This window comes from Pseudorca crassidens, chromosome 7, assembly GCF_039906515.1.
Source record: "Pseudorca crassidens isolate mPseCra1 chromosome 7, mPseCra1.hap1, whole genome shotgun sequence".
Classification (NCBI taxonomy): Eukaryota; Metazoa; Chordata; class Mammalia; order Artiodactyla; family Delphinidae; genus Pseudorca; species Pseudorca crassidens.
In genome coordinates this window covers 63,440,794-63,461,459 of record NC_090302.1, presented here as the reverse complement: position 1 = coordinate 63,461,459, position 20,666 = coordinate 63,440,794, and positions in this window count along the sequence as shown.

Here is a 20,666-nt window from a genome sequence, read left to right as displayed (position 1 = left end):
TGCCTACTGGGTTGAGAATAGACTATAACAGAAAAGGTAGGTGAAGAAGACCAATTAGGAGCTATTGTGATACTCCAAGTGAGAGATGCTGGTGACCTGTACAGGACGAAGGCAGTAGACGTGACGGGTAGTGGTTATTTGATAGTAGATTTGGATGTGAGATGTGAGGAAAGAAATGAGTCAGGAAAGATGGTAAGCTACTGGAAGAACAGATTGCCTCTAATGAATGGCAAAAAGACTGCAGGTGGAACAAGTTTATGAGCAAGATGGGAAAAATCAGGAGTTTGATTTTGCACACATTATGGTTAAGATTGACGTCAATGGGCAGTTGGATACCTAAGTCTGGAGTTCAGCCTGGATGTTGGTATGTATGTGTGTACATGAATGTGTAAATTTAAATATGCGTATGGTTTTAAAATTAGAATAATTTAAGAAATATATTTTTAAGTGAATTTGCATCATAGTTTTGCAGAATTCCTGAGGTGTAATTGCAGAACTTGCATGGAGCTCTGTTTTAAAACTTAGTCTATTGTGGCTGTCAAAGTACTACTTGATACAACCATCACAACCAATTTTTTGGCTTGTGGTGTAGCAAGAAGATACTACAGGGTTTACAGATCTATACACCAGAGGGTCTTATCTCAGTATTTCTATTCTCTTCTGTGGGATCCATTTCTCAGAAAAGTATCCAGATTTTTCTTACGTTGCTGAATATGCTGATGTGAACCATCAATACTCTTGATGGAACATTTACAATGGGACAGATCACTCATCCTTTTTAGGGTCATATTGGCATGACCCAGTGAAGGGATTTTGTGTGATGTGCTAGTTGTCATGATGTACTTTTTAAAAATAGTTTCACTGACATGAATCCACGAAAATATATTAACCTTCCTATCTTGACTGACTTGCATTTTGGAAACAGCAACTTCTCATGCTAGAGACGGTATGAGCAACAGGACTGGGTCAGGGTGAGAAAGTAAGAGCCCAGCAAGAAGGAAGGCAGTGATAGGCCTTTTAATAGTTTTTCGCAGAGCAGTGTGAAGACATTGTGCATAAGCCGGGGTTTGTACCAGCCTGGGTTGTGATTCAAGCTCTGTCACCTTATAGATGGGAAGGACGTAACTTCTCCAAACTCAAGTGCTGAGAAATAAGATATAATAGGGAATAATTATAACTCTCTAGTGAGAGGAACTAATGATCTAATGTTTGCCAAAATACTTAAAAGAACATATAGATAGCACTCAATGAATCATGGTTATTCGTATCAATAACTCTTAACATTTAAATCCAGAAAGTTTGGTCTTTTGCCACACCTGAAAAGGGTAATGGAGAGTTTCATTGACTTACTGTTTTACACCCAATTATTTTATTTTTAAACATCATTTAATCAGCGCATGATTTTCCTCCAGAGCTTAGTTTCAGAGTGTGATTTCCTAAGTTGTGGCTTGGACTCATCAGATTCTGGGAAGGTTTCTTATGAAAGTGAGCCCCAGTCCAGGTACAGAGACATGCCTTTGAGCAGAGGTGATCTGAGAGGATTATCTCTTCATTGGTGAGCGGGACTGCTTCCCCAGGCTCGGATTTAGCTGGGACACAGCTGTAGTGAGAATGAGCCTCCAGATCATTAAATCTTGTAGTTGAAACCCTTCCACTGTACCCTTGAACGTTTGACGTACACATTTCATCTCTCTGGGCTGTTATTTGGACTTATTAAGCATTTCTGTAACATTGTTTTTTTTCTAAGTTGGCTGCACTTCATTAGCAGTTCCTCACATCACCCTGTGTAAAAGGTGAATGCAACAGTCCATGTATTATAGACAAGGAAATGGAGGTCCAAGTAAGCCTAGTGTGGTTTGCCCAAGGACACCAGAAAATTAAGCCCTGGAATTAGCAACTGCGCCCAGAGTGCCTCACTGTCGAGTCATGGTTGACTTTATCAAGGAGACTTTTCTCCATAGATGATTCAATTCAACACATTCAAATAAAACACAAAAATAATGCCCCTCCTCTCCCTAAGAACAAAAAGAGTTTCATGATTTCATAGTCATAATGCTGTAGCCAGAGTGATCATTCTAAAATTGAATCTGATCAAGTCACGTTTCTATGAAAGCCTGGTTCTGGTTCTCCATTGCCCCGGGATAAAGTCCAATCTCCTTAATGACATACGTGGCCTGCTCTGTGCCCTTCTACATCCCTATTGCCAGTCTGGTTACTCATCCTCTCGTTTTCACTTTAGTCATCCTGCAGACTTTCCTTCTGGTAATGTGCCTTTGTCTGTGACATGTAGAAAAGAACCTTCTATCTCATTTCTTTTCCTCTAGTTACATGTCACATTTTTCAAGAAGTCTCCCTACATTTCTCAAGGCTGTGTTAGTTAGCCCTTCTGTACACCCCGATTGTACATGATGTTTGTACCACTTATATCACTAAAATTGTCTTAAATCCATCTTTTCCCTGAGATTGCAATCCCCTTGAGGGCAGTAATTTACCTGCTTCACTGTAGGTCCCTAGTTCCTGGCATAGTTCCTGCAAATAGTAGGGATACAATAAATATGTTTGGATGGTATGAATGAACAATATGCCTTGTGATTTGACATGTTCCATCACGCAGAATTCTAAGGTTACTACCCTTTATGTCAGACTCTGGAATAAATGCCAGAGGTACAATAGGTTATGGTTTGAAGCTTTAATGGTGAAATTGCTGGCAACTACCAAGAGGAAGGGGAGGGGAATGATGAAACTTACCAGTGAGGAAGTTCTGGCTTAAGATACATCTCATCCTGGTCCCTTGGTCTTTTATAGGTGTAATCAGGGTGACCGCATAAGTTGTCCCAACTGGTACAACTCTGTGAATGGAAATGGGCTCTTGGCAATCAGCATAGACCAGGACCATCTGAGGCAAACTGAGTGTATGGTCACTCTAGATGTATGGATTACCCCAATGTGCTGTTTGTCCTGAGCTCAATTTCTGGTTCAACTGAGCCATGTAATGGGCTCAAAGCTGCTGCTGGGTGAGAGATTGCATAGTGGCACTAACTGAAACAGCTAAGGGACGTGGAACAGTCACGTTGCAACATATGATTTGACAATTCTTTTCCTGAAGTAGCTCTAAACATAGTAGTAGTTCTATCTCAGTGACAGTAGCAGGTGAGACAGGCAGTTCGGCAGTAGTTCTATCGCTCAGTAAAAGTTTTGGCACCTGGATTTGGACATGAAGAATGCTAACTGGGGAGATGAAAAATTTCCAGATCAACCGAATTGTTCAAAGCTGCCAAGTTGGCCTGAGAACTTCCCTTTGTGAGGGAGATATGAGTGATAGCCAAAACCACTCCTTAGCTGGAAAATGCAGTTTAAGCATATGTTTTAAAATGCAATGATTAAAATATTATGTTTTCAGAGCCCTTTAGTGCTCCTGAATCCATGGTTTTGGCAAACACTTAACTGTGCGGAGGGTGATTATCTTTGGAGAGTAGGATAGTAGCTTCCCAATTGCTGCAGTAGGTCTCTGCGCTGGCAAGCGTTTAGGAGGTGAAAGAGGCCGACTTGCACATTAGTAATAAAGGTGAAAATTCCTAACGCCGAGGAGGTGTTGAAATTCTGGTTAGCTTACTTTCTTGTTTTGGCAAATGTCCTGTTTCAAATGGAAGATGGCATGTTCCCATTACTACATTTCTCTTTTTTTTTCCTGATAGAATTTCTCCAAATTTATGTCCATCATCTATGCCTGGAGAATGTAATAATTCATAACTAACAACTTTATTGGCAGAATGCAATATTAATTGCACTGTAATGACCTTGGGTTGGTATGAGGAATCCTTTTGTATTAACAGAAGAGTAGGGAATGGATTTTCTTTTTAAGTATACCACAGAAACAAACATACATGGAGGGAGGAAAACAAAACAAAACAAACCCCTGTAAAGCTGGTTGAAATCAATCAAACCCTGGAATTTCACATTCCTATCTCATCTTATTCTTTTTCTAGTTTTTTATTAGTGTCTTTTCATAAAGTCCTGAGTTGCCACCAGGTGCATTTGTAAATGGTATTCATAATTCCCTAACTCACACTTCTAGGTCAGCAGTGTAATGATGCTTTAGGACTGGGTTCCTCCAGAAGAAATAAACACCAACAGCAAAACAAAACAAAATATATGAAATAGTAGTTGCTATACAAGTCAATCACACCAGCTATAATATACACGATGTATTTTTTGGGAAAAACTACATTGTGTAGCAAAAAAGCGCGACTCACTGCTTGGTGTAAAGAACTGTAATTGGCAGGATGTATATGAGCATAATATACTCAGGAAGCAAATTGTAGCTTATATCCTTTCTGACTTTTTATACCCTTGGCCAAACAATAACAGGTCTTTCATATGTCCCGGAGAGCTGAGGGGTGTAGAACAGGAATTGGAAAAAAAACAAAGTCACGCTTCCAGTGACATAGAAGAAAACAGCACTGGTTATAAATGTGTTTCTAGAATTAAACAGCGTAGGTTCATATAACAGGTCCATGCATTAGTTGTGTGACTTTGGGTGAGGCACTTAACCTCTTAGTTTCAATTTCCCTGTCTTTAAAATAGGAATAGTAACAGTAACTACCATATACGGTTTTGGTGAGGATTCAATGAGACGATACAGAAAAGCACTTAGTAAAGTATTTGACAGATAGTAAGCTCAATAAATGTCAATTATAATTGTTCAAAACATTTTTTTTTTAATTTCAGGTTGTGCTTGAATATATGGTTGACACCCAGGAACGTTTGTACTCAAGTTTCATGGTTCACTAAGATCATTCAGGCCTCCAACATTGCATTATTCCTAGGTCAGGGAGCTCCTGAAACGAAGTACATCCAGAGAGCCCCATTTACCCAAAGTGCTTTGGTGGACCCTAGTCCTCCTTCCCAACTGGGGCCTGCCACCGCCCCCTTGGGGGAGCAAATGGGATTGCAACACCGGGCTGGGGCAAGAGCCATGGATGATTCTATTTCTCAGGAATGCCTTTAAATCTTGTATATGCTCTGTTGCTCTGTTACAGTGTTTTAAAATATTTTTTCTTCTTCTGTATTTTTATTTTATTACGAAAATCAATAAAGAGGCTGGGTTATATTTCACAAGACATGGATATTGAGTTTCCTTGAGAAATATATTTGGATGGTGAATTGGCACCAAGACCTCACACCAGATTCTAAGAATGTTGCATCCTCTCTTCCAGCCTCATCCTTCTCTTCTCCTTCCAATAACGCTAACCACAGAGGTAGTCATCACTGTCTACTTATGTTGCTTCTCTCTGATTTTGCTTCTCCAGCATGTTTGTACCCAATCCCTTGTATTATATTCCTTCTGTTTGAAATGCAACAGGTGAAATGCTGGAGTAAGAAGTAAGGAGATTTGGATGAGAATTTTGAATCGTCTGATAATTTGCTGTTACCTGGGTCTTATTAGTAACTTCCCTGAGTCCCAGTTGCATAAAGATGGGGGAATAATAAGCTCAATTCACCTGTTTTACAAGATTGTAGTGAGGATAAAGTAAAATAGTGGGTGTGCAAGTGCTTTTCAAATACGCTTATTATTTTTGAGGGTACTGTTTATCATTAAGTGCGTTCATATAATATTTTGCTGCAAAAATAGAAAAAATACTTAAGGCAAATTTGAAGTTACATTTTCCCTGTGAAATATGCCTAGGCTGATCTGGTTCTCTTTCTTTTATTTATTTATTTTTTCAAACTTTATATTTTACAAAAGTTTTATGTTCACAGAAACATTTAACAGAAGGAACAGAGCTGCTTCTTCTATTTTTAATATTAAACTAAAATGTGACAAAAGTTTTGCTGAGTTATTGATCCTTTTAAAAAATGTCCTTCCTTTGCTAGGCTAAGCTTTTATTGAATTTTTGGGGGGTCTGTTTGCTTAGTGTAAGTGGAAAAGTAAATAGCTGGCCTAGAGGCCTCTTACTTTTCCCTGTCAACTATGTAAAGTGTGCTTAAGTGTTATTTGCATAGCTGCTGCCCTGGCCTATTCCTAACCTCTACAACATTTCTGATGACCATGAGAAAATTTTATTTGTCATATGTTGGTAAGGAGCCGGAGTAGACATCGTTCAAGAAATGTGAATCTGTTCACTAGAAAGTAGGGTCAAATTGAAGGTTATTTGTCATTGGAACAAATAATCATTAAGTGGCTAGAGCATTCTTTTTTTTTTCTTTCCCCTAAATAGGGGATTCTTCAATAGCATCCTGATATAAAGACCAACGAGATAACTAGAGAGTGATTTAAAAAGTCAAGGACAGTCACAATAAAGCTCTTTACTATGAGCGAGAGACTGTACTCTTTGCTTTACAGCTGCTAACTCATTTAAACATCATGGAAACCATATGAGGTAGATCTTATGAGACTCATTTAATTGATAAGGAAACTAAGGTTCAGAGAGATTCAGTAATTTCTCAACAGAGAGAAGCATCCTGGTTGAACAACTAGGGTTTCTCCTCATATTTGCTTTAGCTAGTCCTGAGAAAAGCAGCCTCTTCTTCTACCCATAGTACAATGAGATGCTTAGTATTATACACACAAATGGCATTCTATCATGAGTAGAGAATTCCTAGCCAAATGCTCTTCCTCATCAATAACGATGACAACAACAACAACAATATTCTTATGTCTTGTGCTAAATATTTCCTACGTCTTATCACATTTAAGCCTCGCAATAATCCACTGAGGTAGGATCATCAGCCCTACTTTAGACATGAGAAACTCAGAATCAGTGAGGTGAGCTGCTTGCCCAACTCAAGTAAGCATGTCTCTCTGACTCCCTTGACTGTGGCCCTTCTCTCTATATCATAGTGATGTTAACCCACCTCTTTCTTGAAGGACTAACCTTCTCAGAAATTTACATCCCTGGTGCCCCAAGCACTATCTACCCACTACAGCATCCTTTTGTCCCTAACTTTTGTATGATGGCGGTACTGTGGGCTGTTAACAACTTGCAGCTGGAATGATTCTCTTGTTTTTTTGGTCATGTTTGAGACCTTTTTCAAAGACTCTGTCTGGTCAGTATCTTCGGGATCGATTTCTTCTAAAATATTGCCCTTCTGATTCATGCCACAGAAACAGAGCATTTATAAATAAACAAGCAGAAAGTACATTGGAATGACCTCATGCCTGGGTTTCTGATTGCTTGGACAGATGACATCCCAGCTCTGTCTCACCACACATTATTTTTTGAATCATTTCCCTTAACCTAAGTATCTCTGGTAACCAAATTATAGTAACTTCCCCAAGGCAACCTGAGGTTTGGAAACCAAGTGGGCAGTTCCAAGTTCTTAGTGGACCGTTCCAAGACCTGCAACCACAGAGCTAAGGTCAGGGCCCATTAGAAGAGCGTGGGGAAAGAGGCTATGTGGAGAGAGGTTCATGTCTTCCCATTGTACTGGAATTTAACTGGAATGGGTGAAGACAACTTCATTTAAGAATCCTTTCCCCTAGTCACCTCATTAACACCTCCAATGAAAGGCAGCTGTGAGACTGTTAACTCTTTGCTTACACATTCTTGAAAGTGCTATTGGCTAGGATCTCTTGTCCTCGTGAGAAGATACCCTGCTGTCACCAATCTGGGTATCTGTAGCATTGAAATGAGGGTTTTTCCAAGACTCATATTTATACCCCAGTAGTGCGCCATTCCGTGGAGTGAGACATGCATTTCTGCCAGGTTTTGCATGTTTTGAGCTGCTACCCTATAAGCTGCAGTATGTTGCGTTTTTTGGAACTTGGCTGCCTCAAATTCTTCTTGGAAATAAATGAGAGCGTATGTGAACATTCATTAAGGTATTAACTCATTCATTTACTCACTCACACTTTTAGTAAGTCACATTGGATGAGTGCCTGTTATAGGCCAGGGAACATGTCAACATTGGGGGTATATGGGAGAATAAGACGTTGTCCCTTCCCTCAAGGAGTTTACTCTTTAATTTGTGTTTAAATCCTTATTCCAGCGTCATGTGATAAAATGATGGCTAAAGTTACAATGGGAGCAAAAAAGGAGAGGCAATAAAGCAGAGTCGACTCAGGGAGGTCAGGGAAGACTGAAGAGAAGGTACCTGTGCTGTTTTGAAGAATAAATAGGACTTAGCTATATGGATAAGAGCTGAGATGGGAAAGCAACCTGTGCAAAATCAGGAGAGGATGGTTTTGGCGTGATGTGAGAGACCAGATTTGTGTGCAGGGTAGTGAATATTGGTGTAGTGGATGTTCTGGTACACAACCCAGACACCCGCTTCGGGATGGAGACACACATTCTACCAGCTGCTGGATCTCAGCTGAACCCCTTTTGGGAATTGCCCTCAACTAAAGGGAGCTGCCTTGCTTCTTCCCCTGGGGCAGTATGTGTCCAAGACACAGATGAAGAAAGGCCAGTTCTACTAACTTCAAGGTGGATGATTCTGACTATCCATCCCATTTCAAGGGTTCCCAGTAAGATCTTCTGAAACCTCTGCTGCAACTGTACCACAGTTCAACTTCTCCCCGTGATCTTGCTGACCACACCTCTCACAGCCAGTGTCCTCTGGCAGATGGTACAAGAGGGGATCAAAAAGCTCAGACCTGGACGTGACACATCCTTTCTGCTCACATCAGGAGGATTTAATCCCAGGTCATACTTAGCTACTGAAGATGCCGGAAAATGTAGTTTCTAGCTTATGTGCATAGTCTCAACTCTATTATAGCAGAGAGAGGAAACAAGGTTTGGTGTGTGAGGCCTCCAGTACAGGGGAGGGGCCTAGGGTGGGAAGCAGAAATCATTTCAGGTATAAACAGAGTCTAAGCCAAGGTGTTAGAACTTGCTTCTGAAAATTGTGGGGAGCCAGTGAGTAGGGCAGGGATCAGATAGTGAATAATTTGCCAGAGAGAATTTTATCGTTAGGTGAGGCAAACAGCTACACTACTCTTCCTGTGGAAATACTGTTTTGTCATGGTGTCTTTAGCAATGGTTGTGATTGTTTTTCTGAACCTAGTTGATGCTTCCGTTCCCTACTTTCTTGTCACCTGAGGAAAAAATGGATATTGCTCTGTCAGGACTACAGTGGATGAGCTTTTCTCAACCTTTCTTTGAAAGAATTGACAAAGCAGTTTCCTCCTTCCTTCTCCCCAAAAGCACATGTGCAGGGCCTAAGGGTGAGATTTAGCTAGTTAAAAAAAAATAGAATCATCATCTACTAAGAGGTGCAGATGGGATAACGTGGAAGAAAGAGCACTAGTCTTTCGGGCATACTCAAGAGACGTGGGCTTGGTCTCTCGCTGGCTGTATCTCTAGTTTTATGACTTTTCTCATGTCACTTGGATTCTCCATCGCTCACCTCTAAATTAGGTGGTTTGACAGAAGAAGTTAGAAGTTTCCCTTCAGCTTATAATCACTGCACTTTGATAGGCCTTAAACCTGAAGTTTGGAACCAGCTTGCACTGGAGCTCAAGAAACATGTGTGGAATTTAATTAAATTTTCGATTTTAATTTTAGCAAAGTCTATCATTGCTTGACCCTCAGTCCACACGGGAAGCCCACCCCCGAATGTCACAAGGCAGCAACGACAACAAACAACCAAGTGAACATTCTGTGATCTCTCATAAAATGTCTGAGGAGAGGAGTTTTATTTTTTTTCCGCCGATTCCAGATTCTGATTCCACCGGTTAATGAGCGAAGGGGAAGTTCCAAGAGAAGGCCTCTGGAAGGCTAATGGCAACAGGGCATCTCGTATCGCAAAGATTTAGTGAGAAAGAATTCACAGCAGAACATCTAAAATGACGTTCTGATGTCTGTGGGAAAGGAATTATGAGAGGTTGGCATTTAACTTAGGAGCCAACCAGACCACTCTGGGTTGGCCTTGAGTTTGGGCAGCAGGACACACTCTCAGCTCCATGCAGCTGCCTTGGGAGTGACAGACACTTTCCCACTGTTCTGGGCCTGGTTCAGAGAGGAACTGGTTACGGTCTGTGATGGCAGTGGCTCAAGGAGCCAACGAGGACAGGGGTGAGGAATTCAGGAGGAATGCAATGAACTAAGCTGGAAACTCACTAGAACACTGGGACTCCCATTGGCCAAAAGAACCACTTGACCTCCTCTGACCACGGGTGACCCCTACACTCTCATTGTTACATCTTAAAAAAATAAAGGAGCACCTGCTAGAGCTTCAGTCTTAAGTGACTTTAATCACCCCTAGCTATCAACTGAAGGGCAAGAATCCTGTATTTGCAATTAGAATCAACGTGTAGTAAGGTGTGCACACAAACTGGCAATGCTTTGATGGCAAATCCTTCTTTTTCAGATATTTTTGAAAGGCTGATTTATTAAGTAGAGTTTCCCCCAGATTGGTGATCACGTCAGCACTTCAAATGCTAGCAGCGGGAAAGAATCAGTATCGTGTTTGTCTTGAACATGGAAGATGTTGGACACCTGGGCCTCCGTTCATCCTGGGACACAGTACAGGAGTCAAGCAGGGCACAATACAGTTCTTATTCTGAATCGGAATCCATCTGAACTCTCCAGTGGGCAGACAAAAGAGGATTGTTAGCACTTCCAGGTACCTTGACGGAGTTACACCGCTTGACTGTTTCCCCCCATCTGCTAAGTGAGCACTCTCTGACACAGGTTGGTGCAGCACTCTTAAAGCCCTTGGTCTGCTTCCTATTGGTTCCACATGTGTTTGTATTTGTTCTCAGTAGGCAGAGATTCCAGAGAGAAAATGAACCGCTGCAGATCGATTGCAGTATCAGTCATGCAGAAGACGTGGTGCAGAGTGCCATTTGATTTTGATCTAGTTTTAACCCTTGCAAGGTGGTGGCCCTGGCTTCTTGGCTTTTGTTGGCCTCAGTTTCTGTTTGAAGTCTCAGATGCTAAAGGTAAAAAAAAAAAAGGCAGTCTGAGGCCTGTGTTTTAGAAAAGACAGCATTTCCCCTTTAAGTCATTTGGTCCTCAAAACCTTTCTGTCTCTGTCTGGGACAGAGCGATAGAAAAGCCAGAAAGCATTCATGTGGGGTGTGTGTGTGTGTGTGTGTGTGTGTGTGTGTGTGTGTGTGTGTGTGTGTGTGTGTGTGTGTATTATTGCTGCCATGAAAAGATATGCCTTGTTTATGTAGCCAGTGATAACTCTGCACAAAAGTACATTGACAGCGCCGGCAGATTCTGTGCCCACACTGACAAAAGACAGACCAACCCGACTTGGTGGTTTACTTAGGTGACCATTCTCCCCAGTATGATTTGTCTTTGTCCTTTCCTTTCTTACTTTATTTTAAAGAGATTCAATGAGATTGAGTTAAGGACGTGGTGTCTATTTCAGCCTTAGCTTTGCAATTTCCACATTTAGCCTGGATTATGTTACAGCCATCACGATGCTGGGATATTTTTCTATGTACAACTTGGAGATAGAAGAGAAAAACAGGAAGGGTGTGGTGTCTCCTCTCAATGTTCCTTTATCCTGGGGTCTGGAGGTTGCATGGATATGTGTGTGTTGATATGTGTGTGGGGGGCGTGTGTGTGTGTGTGTGAGTGTGAGGGGAGAGGGAGAAAAGGAAAAAAGTACTGCACAGCAAACAAAGCTTTTGCCCCTTGATCGTGCTCCTTAACTTCTCAGTAAGGATATTTGAGCTCTCTACTGTTTATTGAAACTCCAGGAACATAAAGATGGAGACCTTGGGGGGAGGGGTGAGCCCTGTCTCACTATACAGTGGAGAACCTGAGGTTTAGGAATGACTTAGTACAGCTTTCTTGTCGACCCCTGAAATCTCATATTCTGCCCTCTGCCCCTGGCTAAGATTCTGAGCCCTATTGTGCTGATTTAAGTAGATCTGTCTGTCCCTCTCCTGTCCTGTCTTCCCTGGAAAGGAGAACTGTATCCCTTGGGACTCTTGCTGTAAGAGGCAATAGAAAACACAGTCCAAATTGGCTTACATTAGAAAGGCATGTACAGGTTCACATAACATGTGGGGTAGGGGTGGGGCTGGCTGTGGGCATGGCTGAATTGGGGGACTCAAAACTCCTCGGGAGCTGGTGCATTTCTATCTTTGAACTGTCTCTGCTTTTCCTAAGTCGTGCTTCCTTGTCAGACTCCATGTGTTGGTGTGATGACTGCATTAGCGTCTTCCAATTTCATGTCCAGGTGGAAAGAGAACCTGTCTTTCTTCTAGTAGCCCCAGAAAATGTCTCACCGGGTCTGGCTTAGATTAGTTCACATGCACAACCATGAACCAACCCTGTGGCTGGGGGGAATGCAGTTCTTTGGCCAAGACTGAAGCTATCATGTTCTTGGAGCTGGAGGAGAAGTCAGCCTGAAGTTCATTTGGGAGAAGGTTGTTTCTAAGAGAAAAATCTGGGTACTGTTATCAAAGGAAGAGGGAGCAGAGGCTGCCTGTCTAAACAACAGTCCAAAAATCATCTATTGCAGGAGTCGTAGAAGTTTAAAGGACAAAAACGTAATTTGATCAATCAACTTCATTATGTATGTATGTATGTATGTATCCTTCCTCTCTTTCTCTCTCTCTCTCTCTCTCCCCCTCTCTCCCTCCCTCCCTCCCTCCCTCCCTCCGTCTCTTGTGTGTATATGTCCTCCTTGTAAGGACACTGTTCAAACACACTGGTTTTGAAATCAGATGTCCTGGGCTCCAATCCTAATTCCAGCAACAACTAATTCATGGACGTTTGGACAAGTTACTTACAATTTGGGGTTGCTTTAGATTTATGCTGCAAAGATTTGTGGTTGGGTTAACTCAGCATAATTTCGAAAGAAATAAGTAAGTACCTGGTTAACAACCTCATTTGTCTATTCTCGCTTATTTGTGCCACAAATACAAATAGTATTTCATGATAATTGAATAATTTCTTGAAAACATTTGATACTCTCAACTAGTATCTTCAGAGTTGTCCAAAATTCTACTTTTCTAAGTTACCCCCTGTATTTCAGGAGGAGAAATTGCTTTTCTTTCCCAGATATCTCTTTTCCACCGTCAAAGACCCTTCTTGGGAGAATGTTTTGCATAAGTGTACCCAGAATGACTGTGTATATATATGAAAAATGAGATGATTTGTCTTTTCAGTGAAAACATCTTTTGCTGCATTAAGCTTATGCCCTGCCACAGGAATCTATTAGTCCACAAAACTTTCCCATTCCCACAAACGTTTCGACAGCTGGGACACGAAATCTCATTCAGAGACAAATGTGTGCACCACATTTACAGTCTGAAATTCAATCTTCAAGCATCACTTGATTAGAATGAACATTATGGTGCATTGTAATTTTTTTCATTTAAATAGCAGCCAATAAATTTATACCATAATCCATCCCCCATCCCAAAGGATATTTAAAAAGGTTTCAATTAATGCTATTTTAACCATCTGACATCTAAATATTTACCAAACTCTTTAGGTGCCCAAGGCAAGCGTGCCTCAGTACTTACAAGGCTGGTACACACACACACATATACTCACACACGGGAAGTCTTGCACACACACTTTTGTGGCAATTAGGAACACATTTTTGATTCTGTTCTGGAAAAAGGGCTTCCACAGGCATCCCTCTACCTCAGGTACAATCTTCTCTGAGAGTTCATCTCTGTTAAGCCATTAACACGGTGCCTGTCACGTAGTAAGAGCTCAAAATGTGAGCTATATTAAAATGACTATAGTTATTATACGATTTTAATTATCAAGCAGTATCTTTGGTAATGTTAATTCTATTGGGCTTCTTATTTTTCTAAATGGGGAAATATGTGGGTCTTACCCATGCTTAGATCAACCTCTCAGGTGACCTCACTGACACAAAGAGAGTGAATACATTTATTATTATTCCTGCAAATTAATCGAAAGTAAACACATATCTTTTGCGGATGTGTACAAACTTCTTCCCCAGAGAGTTCCATATACTTCAGCTAATGTGCCTTCTAGAAAAGTATGGGATCTTGCCAAATGGATATTTTTCCCTCCCGAGCCCTGCTGAGGGTACTCCTCGTTCTACCTACCCTTCTTTTCCTCTTTAACAGAGGAGGTATCACTGACATAGCATATCGTTGACTTTATCGGTCATGTTTATGATTCTTTGTTGCCCTCTCCCTTCCAGGATGGAAGGTCCATGAAGGCAGGTTTTTGTCCATTGTGTCAACTGATGTGTCCCTGGCACCTTGAATACCATTTCTTTCTATCCTGTATGACATCCCTTTTTTTTTTTTGATGAAATGGTGCAGATTTATAGTGTTTCTGGGATATGAACAACTCTATTTCAGGTAAGACAGGCACTAATGTTGACCTTGCCAACCTTCCCTTATGACCATCCTATGCATACTGTGAACCCTTTCTCACCTTGCTGCCTTTGGGAATGGGCAACTGTTCTGACCTGGTTCTTGTGGGGTTCAAATTAGGAGTTTGGGATTAACAGACACACACTACTATATATAAAGTAGATAAACAACAAGGACTTACTATATCACACAGGGAACTATATTCAGTATCTTGTAATAACCTATAATGGAAAACGTTCTGAAAAAGATACATATATCTGAATCACTTTGCTGTACACCTGAAACTGACACAACAGTGTAAATCAGCTATACTTCAATGAAAAAAGTATGCAGGGAGAAGACTGACTGCACAAATTCCCACAATTTAAAAGCTCACTGGTGTGGGTTGGTTGTGTAGTGGGAACTGAATAGATAAAAGAGGGAAAATGCGGTAGGGTCCTTAATCACCCAGGCTCAAAGCTTCTTTCATCTGCAGACACCATCTTCATCTCCTCTACCTGGACAGACACCACGGTCCTCTGATGCTTCCTTCCCTCCACTAATGTATTAGTGTAGCAGCTGACTTGTATGTGACAAAATTCCAAAATACTGGTAGCTTAGTCAAGATAATATTTTATGTCACTTTTTCTGACATAAAAATAATGCAAAGGTAGGAGCGTTGGTGTGGTGGCACCACGGGGACATCAGAGGTGCAGACACCTGTCAGCTCTACTCAGTCTAATGTGTGATCCTTGTCTGCATGATCCAAGATGGTAGCTGAGTGTGAGATTCGTGCCTGTGCTGCAGGTTGGAAGTCGTGTGAAAGGGCAAGGAAAAGAGGGGCAAAAGAAGCTCCCATATGACACGTTTGCTCTAATTTAATGACCAGAACTTAGTCTTGTGGTCATAACTGTCTACAAAGATGTTCTGAAAATGTAGCCTTTATTATGGATGGCCATATGGTCAGAAAAAAAAAATATATATATATATATATATATCTCACAACTTCTTTAGCCTTTCATCTGTCAATGCACATTTAGGTTGCATCCATGTCTCGGCTATTGTAAATAGTGCTGCTATGAACATTGGGGTGCGTGTATCTTTTCGAATTAAAGTTTTGTCTGGATATACGCCCAGGAGTGGGATTGCAGGATCATATGGCGACTCAATTCTTAGTTTTTTAAGGGACTTCCTTACTGTTCTCTACAGTGGCTGCACCAATTTACATTCCCACCAACGACTACACTTCTTTCCGGAAGGAGAGGTAAAGGCATATTGAAAAGGGGGATGCTTTCCAGGCAGGAGAAATTGTGGCCATTTTTTTTTTTTTTTTTGCAATTCACCAAAGCAGCCAAACTATCTTGGACAAACCGCTTAACATGGCTGAAATCTCAGCTTCCCCATCTGGAAAATAGGGATAATAACCACCTCTAAGCTATGAGAAATAAGTAGTATTAGACTTATAAAGTGCTTAGAACAATGACATTTAGTCAATATTAATTCTACCTCCCTTTACAATTCTCTGCAATCCTAACATACATCCCTTTGACTGTGTAAACTTGGCACTCCTGCAGATCTCTTTGCGGTCCTCGGAAACCCTCACTGGTGTTCCCACTCAGTGCTTCTGCCCTTTCCTTTATCTGAAACATTTTTTTCTTCCTTGCTTAGTCTACAAAACTTTATCCATATTTCAGGATATCACGTCTATTTCCTTCATCAAGTCTGGACTCCTCTAACCATCTTGACTTCTTTGTTTTCTAATTCTGGCTGCCCTTATGATTTATGTCATTATTTAGCCATTCGATTCTATAGGTTCCTGTGACTTTTGCATTGCCTTATGGATTTATTTGATATTAATACTTAAAAATTTTTGACCTGCATGTCACCAACTATACCGTAAACCCTTAAAGGATGGAGAAAGGATAGAATGGTGAAGTGAAATAAAAAAAGACTTGAAAGATTAACCACACACTCCCAGCAGTTTTAGTCCTTGATGCTTACTAGACGAGTGGAGATGAGCAAGTCACTTAACTTTTCTGAACCTTAATTTCAGAATCATTAAAATGATAACATACCGGCCCTGTTTAGCATTGTTGGTGTAAAGATCAGATAAGATTTCTATAGGGGCATTCTTTAAGTATTGTAAAGTATCACATAAATATTTGGCCTGTTGTGATATGTTTAATGAGTAGTCATTAAATGAATACTACATACATAGGAAATATAAGAATCTAGATGTATTGAGTTTATTTGTGCAGGAACACGGATATTCTTTTAATCTACCCCCAAAAAGGAAGCCAACATATCAGGGTTTTGGCAACATCAGTTTGATGGGTTCCAGTTGAATGACTCTACCATGTCCAATTATAATTCCAGTTTTTAATATAGTTTAGCAAGAGAAAAGACACAAGTGGTGGTCCAGTATTATTCTAAAATAGTTTCTGTTACCAAGTTTCTTTCAGAGGGAACATTTTGGAGGAGCCTACCTTTTGGTCAACTGTTTCAGCTATGGAATATTACTGTGGTTGCAACTGAGTTAACACTTAAACACATCATGGAGAAACTTTGTTTTGCTCACTCCCTACATGAAGGTGTCGAATCCCAGCTCTAATGCCAATAAATTAAGTCCATCAGAGTAAGGTTAGAATTGCAAGATTGTAATTTGTCAGGCTCCATGCAAAACTATTCCATGCAGACCCCAGAAGAGTCACCTGTGTATATTAGCTTCAAGTATTTCCAGCGATAGAGAGCTGTGAACTTTCCATGTCTATCACATTTATCTTCAAGAAGATCTTCTTGTTGTACACCAAACTCTCACTGCCACGAGAGACTTTCTTTGTTTTCTTTTGTCCTAAATGGGGATGGTGAACAGCTGGTCCATGTCATTTTTTTTTTTTTTTTTTTTTGGCGGTATGCGGGCCTCTCACTGTTGTGGCCTCTCCCATTGCGGAGCACAGGCTCTGGACACGCAGGCTCAGCGGCCATGGCTCACGGGCCCAGCCGCTCTGCGGCATGTGGGATCTTCCCGGACCGGGGCATGAACCCATGTCCCCATCGGCAGGCGGACTCTCAACCACTGCGCCACCAGGGAAGCCCCCATGTCACTTTTATGACAATTTTCATATACTTGAATTCAGTTGATAAGTTGTCTCTCTTTTTTTCCTTCATCCCAGCTTCCTTAACCCTCCTAGAGAGGTTTTTTCTTTCCCAAAATCATTTTTATTACTATTTTCAGGGCTCGGAGAATTCAGGGCTCAAGCTGGACAGAAAAATCAAGTAAGTCCTGAATTCCTGGCCAGTGTTTGTAATGACATTACTTCTTGTCTTTTTTTGTGTGTGTGTGACACTGGTTGTAATATGTCTGGGCATCATATATTTTATTGTTGATTCAAATTCATGTCATAGACTGTAGCATATTTCTTTCTTTGAAAAATGGTTCTTCAATGTTTTTCTTTACATATTTAAAAAGTCTTACACATTCACTGTTTGGTATTTGGCATTTATAAATAAGCACATAAGAAAAAAATAAAAATTACACACAATTCCTCTATTTAGGGATAACCCCCAATTAAGATTTTGGCTTCATGACCTTCAGGGCAGAAAAGGTTGGCTTTCTCATTTCTCTCTGGCAGGTTTGCCCTCTTTCTGCCAGGGTCCTTTCTCTAGCCATAGCAGACTCACTATGATCCAAGTTAGACAGCCATGGCCCTTGGCATTGGACGAGTGGATTGACAAGGAATTGGGTATTAACAAGAACAAAAAGACATTAAATTAATTCTGCAAATGGTAGAAAACTAATATTATATTTACTGAGGGATCTCATAAATATTAAATGAATATATATATATACACACACATACATATAAATTTTAGAAATGTGTCTGGAACATAGTAAGAGCTGAATAAATGTTAACTATTATTATTTCAGTTGCACTAGCTATTGTTCTTCTTACTGCTGTCATTGTAGTCTCTGTCATCATCATGATTAAATGCTTCCTATAAGCTAGGCCTGTCTCTAGACCCTGGGACACTATCTCCAGGAGCTCTTGGTTTGGTAGGAGTGGCAGATATGAGATTTATAATTGTAGCCTCCAGCAGATCTAAACCAGAACAAAGCAAAACACCCAAGCAAACAACCCTTTGCCCTCTATTAGCACCTTAGCTTCCCTAAAATACCTAGTTCCAGGCTCAACGACATAGACCACATCAAGCTTTTAAACTACCCTTTAGTCATTCTCTGCCCTCCTACAGTAATTTATCCACCTCATATTTCATTATCTCACTCATCATTTTGTCACCATTGAATATTTACATAAAATAGAGAAGCTATTCAGGGCCCTGCTTTTCTTTTCTAAAGTTAAATATTTTAAATAATTAATTAAGTTATTTTTTGGCTGTATTGGGTCTTCGTTGCTGCGCGTGGGCTTTCTCTAGTGGCAGTGAACAGAGGCTACTCTTCGTTGCGGTGCGCAGGCTTCTCATTGCAGCGGCTTCTCTTTGTTGCAGTGCATGGGCTACAGGTGCGTGGGCTTCAGTAGTTGTGGCATGCGGGCTCAGTAGTTGTGGCTCATGGGCTGTAGAGTGCAGGCTCAGTAGTTGTGGTGCATGGGCTTACTTGTTCCACGGAATGTGGGATCTTCCCAGACCAGGGCTCGAATCCATGTCCCCTGCAATGGCAGACGGATTCTTAACCACTGCACCACCAGGGAAGTCCCAGGGCCCTGTTTTTTAATGTCATCTGTTGTCAACTTTTTCACTCACTCATTCAAGAAGGAGGTTCTTCCCTGTTGACCCACTTTTGATGGCTATAATTAAGAAAAGGTCCCATGACTCGCATGGCATTTGCAATATAGCATGAGCTTTTTGATGATATCAAAACCAATAGTTAACCTCGTCAAAGCAATGAAATAAATCAATCAAGCTGGTTGCTAACTTTGAGACACAATTTGCATTGTCATTTTTGATTTGACATCCTCCCAATTTTTCCCATGTGACTTGCTAGATCTCTTTTGAGAATTTTCTTCATTTTAAACAATTTCTATTCTTATAGACATTTGAAAATTTACACAGATTGATGGAAAAGTGGCACGATCTACTCTCTATCCTTCCTCCTATTGAATTTTGTCAGCTATCACATAGTGCAAATTAGGAAATTCCATTAATGGAAGAAGGGTCTTGATCTTTAGGGAAGCAGTTGAGGAACTGAAATGAAATCCACATGTACTTGATGGTAAAGGCTTCTTTCTCTCACTCTTTTTTTTTTGCGGTACGCGGGCCTCTCACTGTTGTGGCCTCTCCCGTTGCGGAGCACAGGCTCCAGACGCACAGGCTCAGCAGCCATGGCTCACGGGCCCAGCCGCTCTGCGGCATGTGGGATCCTCCCGGACCGGGGCACGAACCCGCGTCCCCTGCATCGGCAGGCGGACTCCCAACCACTGCGCCACCAGGGAAGTCCCTCTCTCGCTTTTAATCTCCCTCACTCTCTCTTTCCCTTGGGGTGTGTCTTTGATTATATGTTTATAAAGTAAAGAGTGGCGGGGAAGGGGAGTGGAGTGGGGAGTCGTGGGATGGGATTATATATTATATACATGTATAATTTGCTTATACACATACACACATATATTACCCTATTTGATCTCTACCAATTTTAGCAAATAATATCTGCACCCCACTTTGCAAATGAGAAAACTTAGATGGAAGAGGATGATTAACTTGGCAGGGTGACACAGTTTCTGAGTGGAAGAACCAAAGGCTAAACCACGTGTGTCTTAGTCCTTAAGACATTGGCTTCTTCTCCAAGAAGCAAAGTCCAGATCTAACAGGTGTCCCATCGCTTGCATCGTCTGCTATGGCGGCTTGTGCACAGAAGGTGTTAAGAAAATGTGCGTGAAATCGTTTTGAAGAAAGAATAGGGAAAAGGTTTTAAAAGCTATCCGTTGATGAAGAGTCCTGGGAACTGAGAAACCCTATACCATGGGTGGGGGTGTCCAAAGCCATTACATCTGTGAGTGTTAAACATGTGCTGTGTGCTTTCTTTCTCTGCTGAAGGAGAAGGCTGTTTACATTATGGGGGATGTTCCGGTCTGTACCAAAGAGCTTGTTAAGGGTGACAGACAGGTTTGTGGCATGAATGTGCACTCCAAATTAGATGAATGGTAAAATTATGAAGCAATCAAATGGCAAAGCTTTTAGCTGACTGCAGTACATTGCCCTTTTTTGTTACCCCAGGCCTGTTAGCATAAAAGAGGCTATAAAGATAAAGTGCACAATATTATTCAAGTCTCCGAGTTCAACAAACACGGGCAGCCAGCTCTTGATGACGAGCGTCCTCAGGATGGCTCAAAGCCGCTTTGCCTCCCTGAGGGCTGAATCATCCCCACTTCTTCTCCTCTCCAGGACAATATGTGGGGGGCTA